Consider the following 14,646-nt stretch of genomic DNA (forward strand, 5'->3'; position numbering starts at 1 on the left):
AGGTCTTACTTAAGCCTCCCTGAGCCCCATAAAGTGGGTTGGTATTGCTGATCCTGTGTTACAAATGAGAAAACCGAGGACTGTTTTGGATTGTTTCCCTCAAATCACAGAACTAGTGTATGCTGAGGCAGAGACTCAAGCCAGTGTTCCCACAGAACACTAAGCAATGACTTGGTTCGAATTTGGGGCAGTGAATGTGAACACCAATGAGACATGCTGTTTCCTATGTTCCAGAAAATAGTAAGTGTAACAGATTTTGAGGAAAATTTGAGAAAATTTATTTGACTATTTAAACTAGGAAGCTTCTAAAGAAGTAAACTTGAAACTGGTCAAGTATAATCATTGGAAAATATTTTCTAGACATTCTATTTGTAGAACTCAAAGGGACAATTCACAGAGGCAATGGTATAACCAATGATGTAATCAGGGGTTGAAACAAATCATGTATCCTGTCTTGTTATCCTTCACCATTTGCATATTATTAAGGGGTTTTTGTACACTAAAGAAAAAATGGTTCTCAGGAAATAGAAACCAATAGAGATCCAGGGAAGCATTTCTAGTTTATCTTACCCATGTGGGCCATATTTAATGAGGGCGTTCTCAAATACGCTCAGTAACCCGCAGTTGGGAAACCAATATGGGGTAAAGTAGGAGCACCTTCTGTCCTTGTTTTTCATTTCAAAGTATTCAGTGCAATCAAGATAAATATGATATAGGTAAGATAAAGATACTACTTTGAAAATATTTGCTCCTTTCCCCCTGTAATTCACATTCTCTAGCAGTTATTCTGCTGTTAGAGCAGAATTCCTCGTAGAGGGAAGGAGAGGAGGATATGACTTCAGGGCAGTCCATTCCAGGGGTAGCAAGGAAGTAAAAGCCATGCATTCCAGCCTTGGTAGATTTTGAGGAGGAGAAGGGTAAGGAAGGGAAACAGGCATTTGAGACCTGTGGGTCCTGATCTCTAGCCCTATAGCATGAACTTCGACTGGCAGTCATGTAGAGGTGGGAGTAAGAGTATTCATTTAGTGAGCCTGCCTTGTTTATCCTGACTGTAATCAGAGAATGCATCGCTCCTTAGCAGGGTCCAAGAGATCCGAAGAGGGATTGAGTAAGAAATACTGAAGGCATCAGGACCTTACACCCAGAGACACCGAGTTGTACAACATCATGGGTCATCATTCACGTGGAAAACAGTGGATGTCATTTAACGCAGTGCATGATGTCCCCTCGAGTTTTGTTAAAAGGTGGTCCTTTTTGGAATCCCTGAAATTGTTATATGAATAGACTTATTTTTAAAATCATACTTTAGGGGGCACCTGGGTGGCTCAGTGGGTTAAAGCCTCTGCCTTCGGCTCAGGTCATGATCCCAGTGTCAGGGATCCAGCCCCCCATGCTTCGGGTTCTCTGCTCAGCAGGGAGCCTGCTTCCTCCTCTCTCTGCCTGCCTCTCTGCCTATTTGTGAGCTCTGTCTGTCAAATAAATAAATAAAATCTTTAAAAATAAATAAATAAATAAATAAATAAATAAATAAATAAAATAAAATCATACTTTAGGGGGCACCTGGGTGGTTCTGTCATTTAAGTGTCTGCCTTCGGCTCAGGTCATGATCTAGGGGTCCTGGAATGGAGTCCCATCTCAGGATTCCCTGCTCAGCGGGGAGTCTGCTTCTCCCTCTCCCTCTGCGCCCACCCCTACCCCCGCTCGTGCGCTCTCTCTCTCAAATAAATTTTAAAAAATCTTTAATAAAAAAAAAACTCACTTTAAAAAAGTAATTTGAAATAAATATGAGTGGTTCTAGGAAGCATGAGTAGCATACAAATTCTAACAGTTCTTAGGAGTAGCATATGTTAAAGTACTTGACCATGCCAGAGGCATTATTTATACAAACTTGGTCATGAGTTACTTTGCCCAACACATTCTTCTCTAGGAAGAATTATTTTAAGACAGTAGCCTAAAATCAAATCATATTAGGTGCAGCAAGTCTACTTGGGTTATGCTAAGGATTTTTTTTTTCTCTATTCACAAAGCTTGGGGGCAATTCAGGAATTAGGCAGATGAAGAATTATGTCAGCTCAGGTATGGACTAACACTGAGAGTCTGCTCTGTGTTCTCTCCTACAGACAGACACTGTCCCTTAATTATCAGGTTTGCTTCCACACATTCGATGCAACCCCCTCAATCCCTCCCTGTTTCCCTTTGATCTGTTTCTTTGCTCCGCTAATTCTCTCTCGGTCATTATCTCTGCTGAGGTGAGCACACCCAAATCGAAGGTTTTAAGAGTTTTGCTTTCTAAAACCATGGAAGATAGTGTGTGCTTCAGAAGTTGGACATCCCATAAATTTCAGTGTTACTATAAAGCAGGAGGGGAAAGACTGGTACATAGAAAACAACAAAAGATCAGCTCAATCAACTCTGCTCCCATCCAATGGACCTATGGATTTTGTGTAGACTTTGGTAGCTTTTTCGAATTTAAAATTCTATCCCTTATTGTAAGGGAATCCATGCCATCATCTATCAAAACAAACCTTTCCCGCTGAGTCTTGACCGGCAACAGACAAACTAAAATAAATTAACAACATATTGATTTTCTACTGCTGCTATACAAAATTGCCACAATTGTGGCGGCTTAAACAATACAAATCTGTAGGAGTGAAGTTAGAAATGATGGGTCGGGTCCTCAAATGGCATCACCCTGGCCCTGCTCCTGCTGTCAAGTCTTTTTTCTGTCCCTAACATCTCTGTCTACTCTTCCACTCCTGCCTCCCTTTCCCACTTAGAGGGACCCCTGTGATTACATTTGGTTCGCAATAATCTCTCTATTTTTTTTTTAAAGATTTTATTTATTTATTTGTCAGAGAGAGAGAGGGAGAGAGAGCGAGTACAGGCAGACAGAGTGGCAGGCAGAGGCAGAGGGAGAAGCAGGCTCCCTGCCGAGCAAGGAGCCCGATGTGGGACTCGATCCCAGGACGCTGGGATCATGACCTGAGCCGAAGGCAGCTGCTCAACCAACTGAGCCACCCAGGCGTCCCTAATCTCTCTATTTTAAGATCGTCATCAGATGATCACTGATCATCTGATCAACTTCATTAATTCCATTTACAAACTTCATTCTCTCAGGTAATGTAACATATTCATAGGTTCCAGGGATTAGGACACGGTGCCCTGGGGGTCCTCTGTTCTGCCTACCACATAGAGATTTGAATTCACCACCACCACTTATCTTAGGAACGTTGGGCTTTTAACTTCATAAATGACAAGTGTTGACTGCCTTGCTGCTGAGCAAGACGCAGAATGGAAAGTGGTACAGCTTAAAAATGAGTCCCACAGTGCGGCTCAATAAATTGATGCAGTTAAGACGGATATATTTATTTTAAATGGTGTCTGATCACAACTAGTTTCTCTGCCATTTAAGTCTCAAAGTCTAATAAGGGAGCCTCTTTCTCTTCCAAGTGTCCTTAAATAAGAAGGACTTTCTTTTAAGGGTCAAATAATAGAAGTACAGTAATAGCTATAATGGCAAACAAACTCTTGACAGTTTTTCAAGACTTCTTTGGGAGCCAGTAGAATTGCCTCTTTGCCATAATGAGACTGGTGGGTGTGGTAAGAGCTATAAGGTCAGCACTCCGCGCTTTAACTTCCTTGACTTACTGCCTGACTGATCTCACAAATGTCAAATGTCAGCTTCTCATTGCTGAGGAAGATACATCTTTTTTTTTTTTTAAAGATTTACTTATTTATTTTAGAGAGAGAGGGAGCTCACGTGAGGGAGAAAGGGTAGAGAAGGGGCGTAGGGAGAGGGAGACAAGCAGACTCCCAGCTGAGTAGGGAGCCCAACACGGGGCTCGATCTCAGGATCGTAGGATCATGACCTAAGCTGAATTCAAGAGTCACATGCTTAACCAACTGAGCCACCCAGGTGCCTCTCATCCTAATTTTTTTTTTTTTTAAGATTTTATTTTTAAGTAATCTCTACACCCAATGTGAGCCTTGAACTCACAACTCTGAGATCAAGAGTCGCAAACGCCACTCATTCCAGCCAGGTATCCCAGGTACATCTTAAACTTATAGCTGAACAAATAGCCTAAGGGCATAATATAACTCTGGAAACACCTGATTGGACATTCTTTGTAGCCATAATGGTTAATTATATCCTAGGCATTTGAAAAATCACATTGGTTGACTTCAAATATTTCACATTACATTGTAAGTATCCTAAAGAGGTGAAAGGGATGTGTTCATAAGGAACATGGTGGCACATGTTTTTCTCCAGATAATATGCATACTTCTAAAATCGGAGTTATGTGGGTATTTCTTTCAACAGCAAATTTACAAAACACAAATTTTGTGGGCTTCCAAGAAAGAGTATCTTTATTTGGAAAGAATATCTGTATTATATTAGTTTACCTTCAAAGTGTTTTTAGGCCACCTCTTTTGCAATTGCCTTGTGGTCCAGAAGCATGTTCTTTGGAATTACTTCATGATTTAGTGGTAGAAAATATTTGTATTTTGTGGATTGATTCGATTTTTTACTTTTCCTGGAGTTTAGGATACAAAATGCACTTATCAGGTGAGGCCTCAAATTAACTCATCAGTTTTGATGATTCACAAGTCCCCACTTAAGGGCTCTTGTGTCATTTGTCAACTGGCTTAACACAAAAATTGTCCTATCTTACCATTTCTTGAATGCCTATATCAGTTAAGGTTCTTTTGTTTCAAGCTACAGAAATTAACTCTAAAATGGCAAAACGAAAATTATGGAACGGTCATTCATTGAAACAAAGGACAAGTTAAACCACCAAGAATGTAGGCAGCAGATACCTACAAGAAACTCAGTTTCACCTAAAGACACCCGTTGATTGAAAGTGAGGGGTTGGAGGGATGCTGAGTGGCTCATTTGGTTAAGCCTTCAGCTGGGGTCATGGAAGCAAGTCCCATATTGGGCTCCTTGCTCAGCAGGGATCCCGCCTGCTTCTCCCTCTGTCTAGCGCTTTCCACCTTCCATGAGAAAGACTTTGTATTTGACACAATAGCCTGTCTTCAGGAGCTGGTGAGAATACTTTGCAGGTGACTCTTGAATGTTAATGAGGCACAGCCCAACTCAGCACAGGGTGACTCGTTTCCTTAGCACTTAGCCTAACATCAGGCATACTCACCAGGCATACTCACCAGGCATACTCATCAGGAATCCAAAATACTTAACCTTTCTCAGAGGGGATTTTTGTCCCTAAAACCTAGCAGCCTGAGGAACCCTGAGGTATACAGCTGGTGTATCGCATTATGAGTCCACAAAGGTCAATCTAAGACACTTCTGCAAAGAAGTTAAGAAAACTAGCACCATAAATAATACTGTTTTGTATTTTAAAATGAAAATGCTGTAAAGCAATGAAAAAGAAAAGCCCACAATTATAAATTTGTTAATTGGGATAGAATTTACAAAGAAGAGCTATAGAAGAGTATGGCTCAAGAGTAGGACAGATGGGATAAGAATAAAGCTTTCCAAGGTAAAAATTTAAATGAAATTGGCACTTAAATTAATGTGCATAACTTGGAAACAGATATGAGTTATACATCATGCGTTTATAAGGTTTTGTTATAATACGGACCAATTTTCCAGAATTTGAAATTGGTGGTGTAGAGTCAGCATGTTGCTCTTATTTCCAGGAAATAATCCAAAAGTGTAAGAGAAAATGAGCAAAAAATAAAAATGTGTGTGTGTGTGTATGAGAGAGAGAGAGAGAGAGAGAGAGAGAAATTAGGAGAGAGCAGAAATGCCAGATCATAAAATAGTAGAGGAACTGTGAAAAGCAGTGGAGATCAATCAGCTACAAGCATGGGAGGATATAGAGAGAAAATGCAACTGCAGGGTCATAAAGCCAGCAAACTATATTTATCAAAGTGAGGGAGGCACCATGAAGCATAAAAGTTAAATCGTTTTTTTGCAACCGTGGGAACAGGGTACATGCGCTGATGGGATAAGTTCTCACGGAGGAAACAGTCTGTCTCTGTAGCAAGAGGAGAAAAGAAATTTGGCATTATGAAAAAAAAAACCCAAACCTACCAACAAAACTATGGGTTGTAAGAAAAATCCCAGCCGGGCAGGAACATGGTTTTGGTTCCTCCCCAACATAATGTCCTCCAAATAGCTGGTCCAGGAGTAAATTGTCTGTTTCAGAGATGAGTAAGGAAAAAAAAAAAAAAAGGAAGAAAATGAAACCATACAGGATCTATAAAAGCATACATAAAGAAAAAAAAAAAAAAGGTGAAGAGGAGAAACAGAAAAAAAAAAAGTGGTAGTCTATAACCACAAAAGAAAAGTGCTTCCATAGAACAGTTGAATTGTGTTACTTCATGAATTAAAAGAAACAACTTTAAGAAGCAATTAGTCCTTTGAAGCAAGAGCTAAGCAGAGATGCAATAACTCAGGGAAGAAAGAATGAGGAATAGGAATACATAAGACATAAGCTGGCAGAATTCAGGGAACAAGTAGAAGAAAAAAGTATAACCATCATATCAGAATGGAAGAAATATACCAACATACATATTACTACTGGTTCTCTCCCTCTATATCCTATTTGTCCTGCTTCTCTGGAGAACTTTGGCTAATACGAATGTATATGTAATAGGAAGGAACTAATAAATACTGTCTAAAGAAGTAAGAGATTAAGAGCACACTATAAATTTAAAAGGGTAAACTCTGGGAGAAAAAACCAAATCTTGCCACCTATTAAAAGAAACACACACATACAAAACATAGAAAATAGATCATATGCATCATCTTGAAAGAGATAGAAAAAGAGAAAGCACAAAATAAATAGGACAGAACCAACACCAAATATATCTTATCAAAAAAATGTAAATGAATAAATTTACCCTTTTAAAGCAAAACTGAGAGAAGCACAGAGAGAAAAGACACAATTGGCCCAGGAACACAGAGACTAGAGAGCATGAAAGTGGATGGAAGGAAATGGAAACAAAGTGTTAGAAAGGGTTAGAGAGAGAATGATAGATGGGAAGAACAGAGAAAGGAGATTCATCATAACTGCAGTATCCAAAAATGAAATTTCAAATAGTTGAACAGGACAAATAATAATTCAAGAAAATATTGTTGGGATAAAAGAAAGCTGGAATCAACATGTCAAAAGAGTACACCACACTCCAGGAAAAATTGTTCCATAGTACTAAATATTTAGATATATCCTAGTAAACTTATGGGACTTGAAATGTTTAGAAAGGAATCCTCTGGGTGTGCAACCAAAAAGATTAAGTCATTTATAAGAAAAAACTCAGAGTGACCTCAAACTTCTTCACAGCAGCAGTCAGTACTAGAAAACATTAAGGAAATGTGACCTTGTGGGACCAGGGTGGCCAAAGCTGGTTAAGCATCTGACTCTTGATTTTGGCTCAGGTCATGATCTCATGGTTATGAGATCGAGCCCCATGTTGGACTCGGCTCTGGATGTGGTGCCTGTTTAAGATTCTCTCTCTTGGGGCGCCTGGGTGGCTCAGTGGGTTGAAGCCTCTGCCTTCAGCTCAGGTCATGATCCCAGAGTCCTGGGATCGAGCCCCGCATCGGGCTCTCTGCTCGGCAGGGAGCCTGCTTCCCTTCCTCTCTCTCTGCCTGCCTCTCTGCCTACTTGTGATCTCTGTCTGTCAAATAAATAAATTAATTAATTTAAAAAAAAAGATTCTCTCTCTCCCTCTGCCCATCTACCCCTCTCTCACCCCCTCTCCCTCTCTAAAAATAAAATAAAATAAAGGAAACATTCGGACATTAAAGAAAAAGAAAAACAATTTTTAACATTCAAGAACTCAAGGAATATTGTCCCTAGGAGCCTTTCATAAGTAGTATACTAGCGAAAAATTTAACCAGGAAGAGATAACCGGGAAAGCTAGGGCATAGTTGTTGGCAGTGATCATTGACTCTATTTAACAGTATAACAAAGATTAAAGCAAACTTGAAGATTAAAGTGATAGAAAAGAAAGTAAATATTATATTTTTTAATAACATAGAATGATATAATTAATAAAAGTTGGGGCAGAAGCTGAGTAAGAAGGTAGGTGGTAATAAGTATACAAATTTCCACATCTTTAATGGGATTAAAGGTCACCATTCAGAGTTGGCAAATCAAATAATGTTTTTTTTCCCCCGAGTGCTCAAAGGTAAACAGTAAGAAAGATATTCAATAAAATTTGGGAATGATATACATACTCAACAATCAACTAAATTTGGGAATAGTACATAAAGTAGTGCGATGGTTAATTTTTTTTTTTAAGATTTTATTTATTTGACAGACAGAGATCACAAGTAGGCAGAGAGGCAGGCAGAGAGTGAGAGGGGGAAGCAGGCTCACCGCCAAGCAGGGAGCCCGATGTGGGGCTCGATCCCAGGACCCTGGGATCATGACCTGAGCCAAAGGCAGAGGCTTAACCCACTGAGCCACCCAGGCGCCCCGCAATGGTTAATTTTATGTGTTAACTTTCCTGGGCCATGGGGTGCCCAGACACTTGGTTAAACATTGTTCTAGATGGGGCGGCTGGGTGGCTCGGTCAGTTGAGCATCCAACTCTTGATTTCAGCTCAGGTCATGATCTCAGGGTTGTGAGATCGTGCTCCCAACTGGGCTCTGCGCTGGGCACAGAGCCTGCTGAAGATTCTCTCTCTCTCTTTCTCTACCTCTGCCCCTTTCCAGCACCCCCCCCCCCTTAAAACAAAACCAAAAAGCACTGTCCTGGCTGTCTCTGTGAGGGTGTTTCTGGAAGAGAATAATATCTGGTGGTGCCTGGGTGGCTCAGTGGGTTAAACCTCTGCCTTCGGCTCAGGTCATGGTCTCAGGGTCCTGGGATCGAGCCCTGCATTGGGCTCTCTGCTCAGCGGGGAGCCTGCTTCTCTCTCTCTATCTGTCCCTTCCTCTCTCTCTGCCTGCCTCTCTGCCTACTTGTGATCTCTGTCTGTCAAATAAATAAATAAAATCTTTTAAAAAAAAGAGAGAGAGAAAGAATAATATCTGAATTGGTAGACTGGGGAAACAGGTGGTTCTTCCCACTGTGGGTGGGCTTCATCCAATCTATTGAAAGACTGAATAGAACAAAAAGATAGAGGAAGAGAGAATTTTCTGTTTCTACCTGACTCTGTTGGAGCTCTAGGACATCAGTCTTCTGCCTTCAGAATCAGACTTGGATTGGGGCATATACTACCTACTCTCCTGGTTCTCAGATCTTCAGTGAGGGACTGGAACTGTATCAGTAGCTCTCCTGGCTTTCCAGTTTGCTGACTGCAGATCTAGGGCTTCTCAGCCTCCGAAGCCACATGAGCCAATTCCTTACAATAAATTTCTTTATAATATATAAAGATATAATATATATTATATCTTATATAGATAGATATAGATATAGATACAGATATAGATAAATATATATATCTATATATTTATATAAGATATATATAATCATAAGGATATAATATATAAAGATATATAATATGTGTATATATATATATATATATATATACACACACACACACACACATACTTATTCCTTTTGGTTCTCTCTCTCTATATCCTATGTGTTCTGCTTCTCTGGAGAACCTTGACTAATACAAATGTATATATAATAGTAGGGAACTAATAAGCCCTGTCTAAAGAAATAAGAGATTAGGAATATATATAAAGTTCTAAGAGTAAACTCTGGGGAAAACCCCCAAGTCTTACTACTTATTAAAAGAAGCGCATACACACAAAACATAGAAAATAGATCATATGCATCATCTTGAAAGAGATAGAAAAAGAGAAAGCACAAAATAAATAGGACAGACCCAATTCCAAATATAGCTTATAAAAAATGTAAATGAATAAATTTACCCTTTTAAAGAAAACAGCTTTATCTGTTTGCTTTAATCACAAAGCAAAATATAACTCTATGTTGCATTTAGGAGATATGACTAAAACAAAATTATGCAGAAAGTTCGAAAATAAAGGGATAAGCAAAAATATATCAATAAAAGCAAAAAATATTCAATGGGGTACTGCATAGGGTGCTTACACTGCTTTGTACATAGAAAGTACTATCAAGGGGGGCACCTGGGTGGCTCAGTGGGTTAAGCCACTGCTTTCGGCTCAGGTCATGATCTCAGGGTCCTGGGATCGAGCCCCGCATCGGGCTCTCTGTTGGGGAGCCTGCTTCCTCCTCTCTCTCTGCCTGCCTCTCTGCCTACTTGCGATCTCTCTCTGTCAAATAAATAAATAAAATCTTAAAAAAAAAAAAAAAAAGAAAGTACTATCAAAATGATGATAAAAAGCGAACTACCCAAGAAAGCAGGAGCTGAGATATTATTATCAGACAAGAATCCAGGTGAGACCAGGAATGGCCCTGCTCAAAAGGGAAGGTATCTATTAAACCTTGCCTGGTGATTGACTCCCAAACTAAAAGACAGGAAAATGAGTAATCTTTTTCTAAGACAGGAATTCAGATAAGTATCCCATGCATTAATTCAACATGGAATGATGTTAGCCATTGTTTGCCTTGACTAGAAACACCGTGGTTAATGCCACCGGTCCATTTACCCATGCATCTATCCTAACCGCTGGTATAGAGCTACGGATATGGCTATATTTAAGATTTTCTTTTTTTAATCCTAAAACTAACACTTTCATCAGTAACTCTTGGATGGTTTTTGCCAGAGACAACAAAATATGAACTGTGTCCTAATTTTTTTCTTCTACAGCATACAGGAAGAATTTCCAATCTATTAGCAATTCTTGGTCATTCCCATATCCCTTCTCAGGCTGATCACAGCCTCTGGCTTCCCTGCTAGGTTGCTGTACTCCAATAAAATTCTGTGATGCAGCGCCAATCCTCCCCACCCCCTCACCCCACACATAAGAAAGCCCTTGCAAAAAAAAAACCCAAGTACATAACTGTTTCCATCTTTTCCAAACACTGGAGCTTTTCTACATCTTTGGATAGAAGGCCAACAATACACAAAGCGGAACACAGCCTTGTGGGTATCTGAAACGGCTTTTTTTTTTTTTCCTTTTTTTTTTTTTTTAAGATGAATTTTGGTATTTTTTTTTTTTTTTTTTAAATTTTTTTTTTATTTGGAAGGAAAAGATCAAAAGTAGGGAGAGCAGCAGGCAGGGGGGGGGGGGGGAAGCAGGCTCCCTGCTGAGCAGAGAGCCCCATGCAGGGCTGGATCCCAGGACCCCGAGATCATGACCTGAGCCGAAGGCAGAGGGTTTAACCCACTGAGCCACCCAGGCGCCCCTGAAACGGTTTTGAATTCATTTCAGATGTCTTCTAGTATCACCGAACAACAAAGGGAATTAATAAAATCAAACTTGGAAAGAAACTGGAGTCCCCATGATTGGTTGATATTGGGTATGCTGATCAGTGCAAAGCCTGTGAGTCCATCATGTGCAGGGCTCAGCTCATAAGGCATCTCCCCAGAGCGCCCTTCCTGGGCCCCATCAATAAAGTAGTTCCCGCCCAACCGCACTGTCTTCGAGTGGTTTCTCAACTGGAACGCCAGGGAGCCCCAGGTTCTAGAAGAGGTCACAAGGGGTTCTTCAAGAGCCGGGGACTGAAACCCATCTGTCCGAACTTTGCAGGCTGGGCAACATCAGCACTTCTCACGAGGGATTGTCCTATTAATTTCACTCGAGGTCTTTCAGCCCCTTTAAACCGCAGGGCCCAGGAGGACGGTTCTTATGTAGTTGAGCCCATTCTCCATTTCTGACACCAGATAAAGGAGTCCGCTGATAATCAGATGGCACTACTGCTGCAGGGCAGTGAGGTGATGGGAAGACGGTAGGCTGTTGACATTAATCAGCTCCCCAGTCTCCCCAGTACACCGCCGACAGACAGCAGCCAATAAGCCTACTGGTCAGAACACTGCCGCGGAATGATCTTTCTAAAGAAGGATTTTTTTTTTGATGCCCTGAGACTCAGCCGCCCATCCCTGCTGCTTTGCTAATGTAAACTGCAAAACGGGGGCGCCTGAGTGGCTCAGTGGGTTAAAGCCTCTGCCTTCGGCTCAGGTCATGCATGATCTCAGGGTCTTAGAACCCAGCCCTGCATTGGGCTCTCCGCTCAGTGGGGAGCCTGCTTCCCTCTCACTCTCTGCCTGCCTCTCTGCCTATTTGTGATATCTCTCTGTCAAATAAATAAATAAACTCTAAAAAAAAAAAAAAACAAAACAAACAAAAAAACTGCAAAATGTAGATTGTGCAGGGTAGAAGTGAATTATTAATTTGTTTTTTGCTTGTGATTCTCTCTCTCTCTTTTTTTTTTTTTTAATTATGCCCTTCTCTTTTGTATTTGTTTGTTTTTTTGTGCGATGGTCCAATGTAGCAATTTTGGGGGGAAGATCTATGGAATTGAAGAAGAACATTCTAGGTTTACGCCAAAGGACAATTCTAAATAAGGCTTATTACAACTTTCTGAGTCATTTCACCACACTAGTAAAATGGAGAATACAGAAGAAAAGAGCAGTGAACATTACTTACCAATGGGTTTTGGCAATCCAAGTTGGCCTCTTTGTGTGTTGTCAAACAACTTAAAAACACAGCAGTGGGTCCAAGAAAAAAAAAAAGGAATAGTACTTAACTACAAATCACAGCTCTTTGAAAGGTACTGCTTTTTTCACAGGAGGCACTTGAAATACCAAACCCACTGAGATGAAATGCCCAAGGCTCTGAGCAATTTTACAAAAACAGTAAACTACATTTAAACAAAGCCCAGTTTGCTTGAGTAGTTTCGCAAAACTGAAAACCCGGACAAAGTCCCATAAAACTGGTATGGAGAGAAATCTGGGAGCTTAGCAGAAGAAAAGTTCCCAACCTGGTCTTTGAGCTCAAAGGTGACTTGCAGGAGTTCATCGGAGAAAAGAGTGAGGAAGATTTTCTGAGTGCTTTGAAGGTAAAGAATGTCTGCAAACACTTCGTCACATGAACTAGTTGGACAAGCATCCACCAGGCCCTGGAGAAAATGTGTTGACTTTTAGCAGCAAGATTCTTGGGTTTAAAGAGAAACCGAAGTTTTGGAAAAATCACATTGATAAGGAACACCTTGGAACAGCAGTTTCCACTGCTGTTTGGCCTGAAGGGTGAGGGAAGAGATCAGTTGGGTTGAAAGCCTCCTGGAAGAATTCACTGCCGGACAGAAGAAACCATGTTTTCCCTTGGGGGAGGGATCCTTCCTCTGAATCTTCTGATCAGCTTGGGAGGACTTGGCTTTGAGAGACAAGGAAGAACTTTCTTTGGAAGATAATCGCCTGAGGAGGACCCTTGGGATGAGATTCTTTTTTCTTTTTTTAAACATTTTATTTATTTATTTGACAGAGAAAGGTCACAAGTAGAGAGGCAGGCAGAGAGAGAGGAGGAAGCAGGCTCTCCACAGAGCAGACAGCCTGATGCGGGGCTCGATCCCAGGACCCTGGGATCATGACCTGAGCCGAAGGCAGAGGCTTTAACCCACTGAGCCACCCAGGCGCCCCTGGGATGAGATTCTTGACCTTTCCCTTGAGAAGTTCTGGATTTCTGCAAAAGCAAAGTATACTGCCTCTCGTGGGCAACAATGTTCAACTTCTTTCTAATATGAGCAAGATTTTGTAGCTTAACAAGCATCAAGAACAAGGACAGAAATGCTCCTGTTCCAACTGAAAATGAGATCTATGGGAACCTATTTCAAATTCACTCTGGGATCAAGTATTCGTACAAACATAAGCACAGGATTCTTTTAAGGAAGCAAAATTTAGTCTTTACCTTGAGTTTCTAAAGTATTTTTTTTTTCATGCACAAATTGGCCCTATAAGAGATTAAGAAAACCAACATGTGTAAACAATCATTTTGTGACTGCTGGTCTTATATGATCATTTCATTCAATAAAGGAATGATTTTACAAAGTCTTATATAAAATGATGCAGTGGAGGGATGCCTGGGGGGCTCAGTCTGACACACGTCTGCCTTTGGCTTAGGTTATGATCCCAGGGTCCTGAGATTGAATCCTGTGTCAGGCCCCCTTCTCAGTGGGCAGCCTGCTTCTCCCTCTACCTGCCGCTCCCCCCACTTGTGTTCGCTCTAGCTCTTTCTCTCTTTCTCTGACAGATAAATAAATAAAATATTTTAAAATTGTGTTCTGGAGTCTATTTTTATTAATATTGCTTTGAGTTCTGTTTTTTTTTTTAAATTTATTTGACAGACAGATCACAAGTAGGCAGAGAGGCAGGCAGAGAGAGATGGGGAAGCAGGTTCCCCGCTGAGCAGAGAGCCCGATGTGGGGCTCGATCTCAGGACCCCAGGATCATGACCTGAGCCAAAGGCAGAGGCTTTAACCCACTGAGCCACCCAGGCGCCCCTGAGTTTTGGTTTTAATAGCTTTACTACTCGACATTGTCAATACATTTTCATGCTAACATCAATTAAAATCGATTTATAATCTTAAGTTAAAGTCAATCTACTGAGACTACCTTTAAAAAATTAAATCCCAATTTTGACTTAAGTCAGTTATTTATTTTATTGTGTTTCCCTTATAACTTATAAACATTTATGAAAAAGAAAATGATATATCTTAAGAGAGGAAAGCTAAATTGAATTATATTTTAAAAGAATGTTTGGCTACAAAGTAATTTTTAGTTTTAAAATGGGGGGAATGA

The sequence above is a fragment of the Enhydra lutris genome, unplaced genomic scaffold (genome assembly GCF_002288905.1).
Source record: "Enhydra lutris kenyoni isolate GAN:26980312 unplaced genomic scaffold, ASM228890v2 scaffoldscaffold11, whole genome shotgun sequence".
NCBI classification, from domain to species: domain Eukaryota; kingdom Metazoa; phylum Chordata; class Mammalia; order Carnivora; family Mustelidae; genus Enhydra; species Enhydra lutris.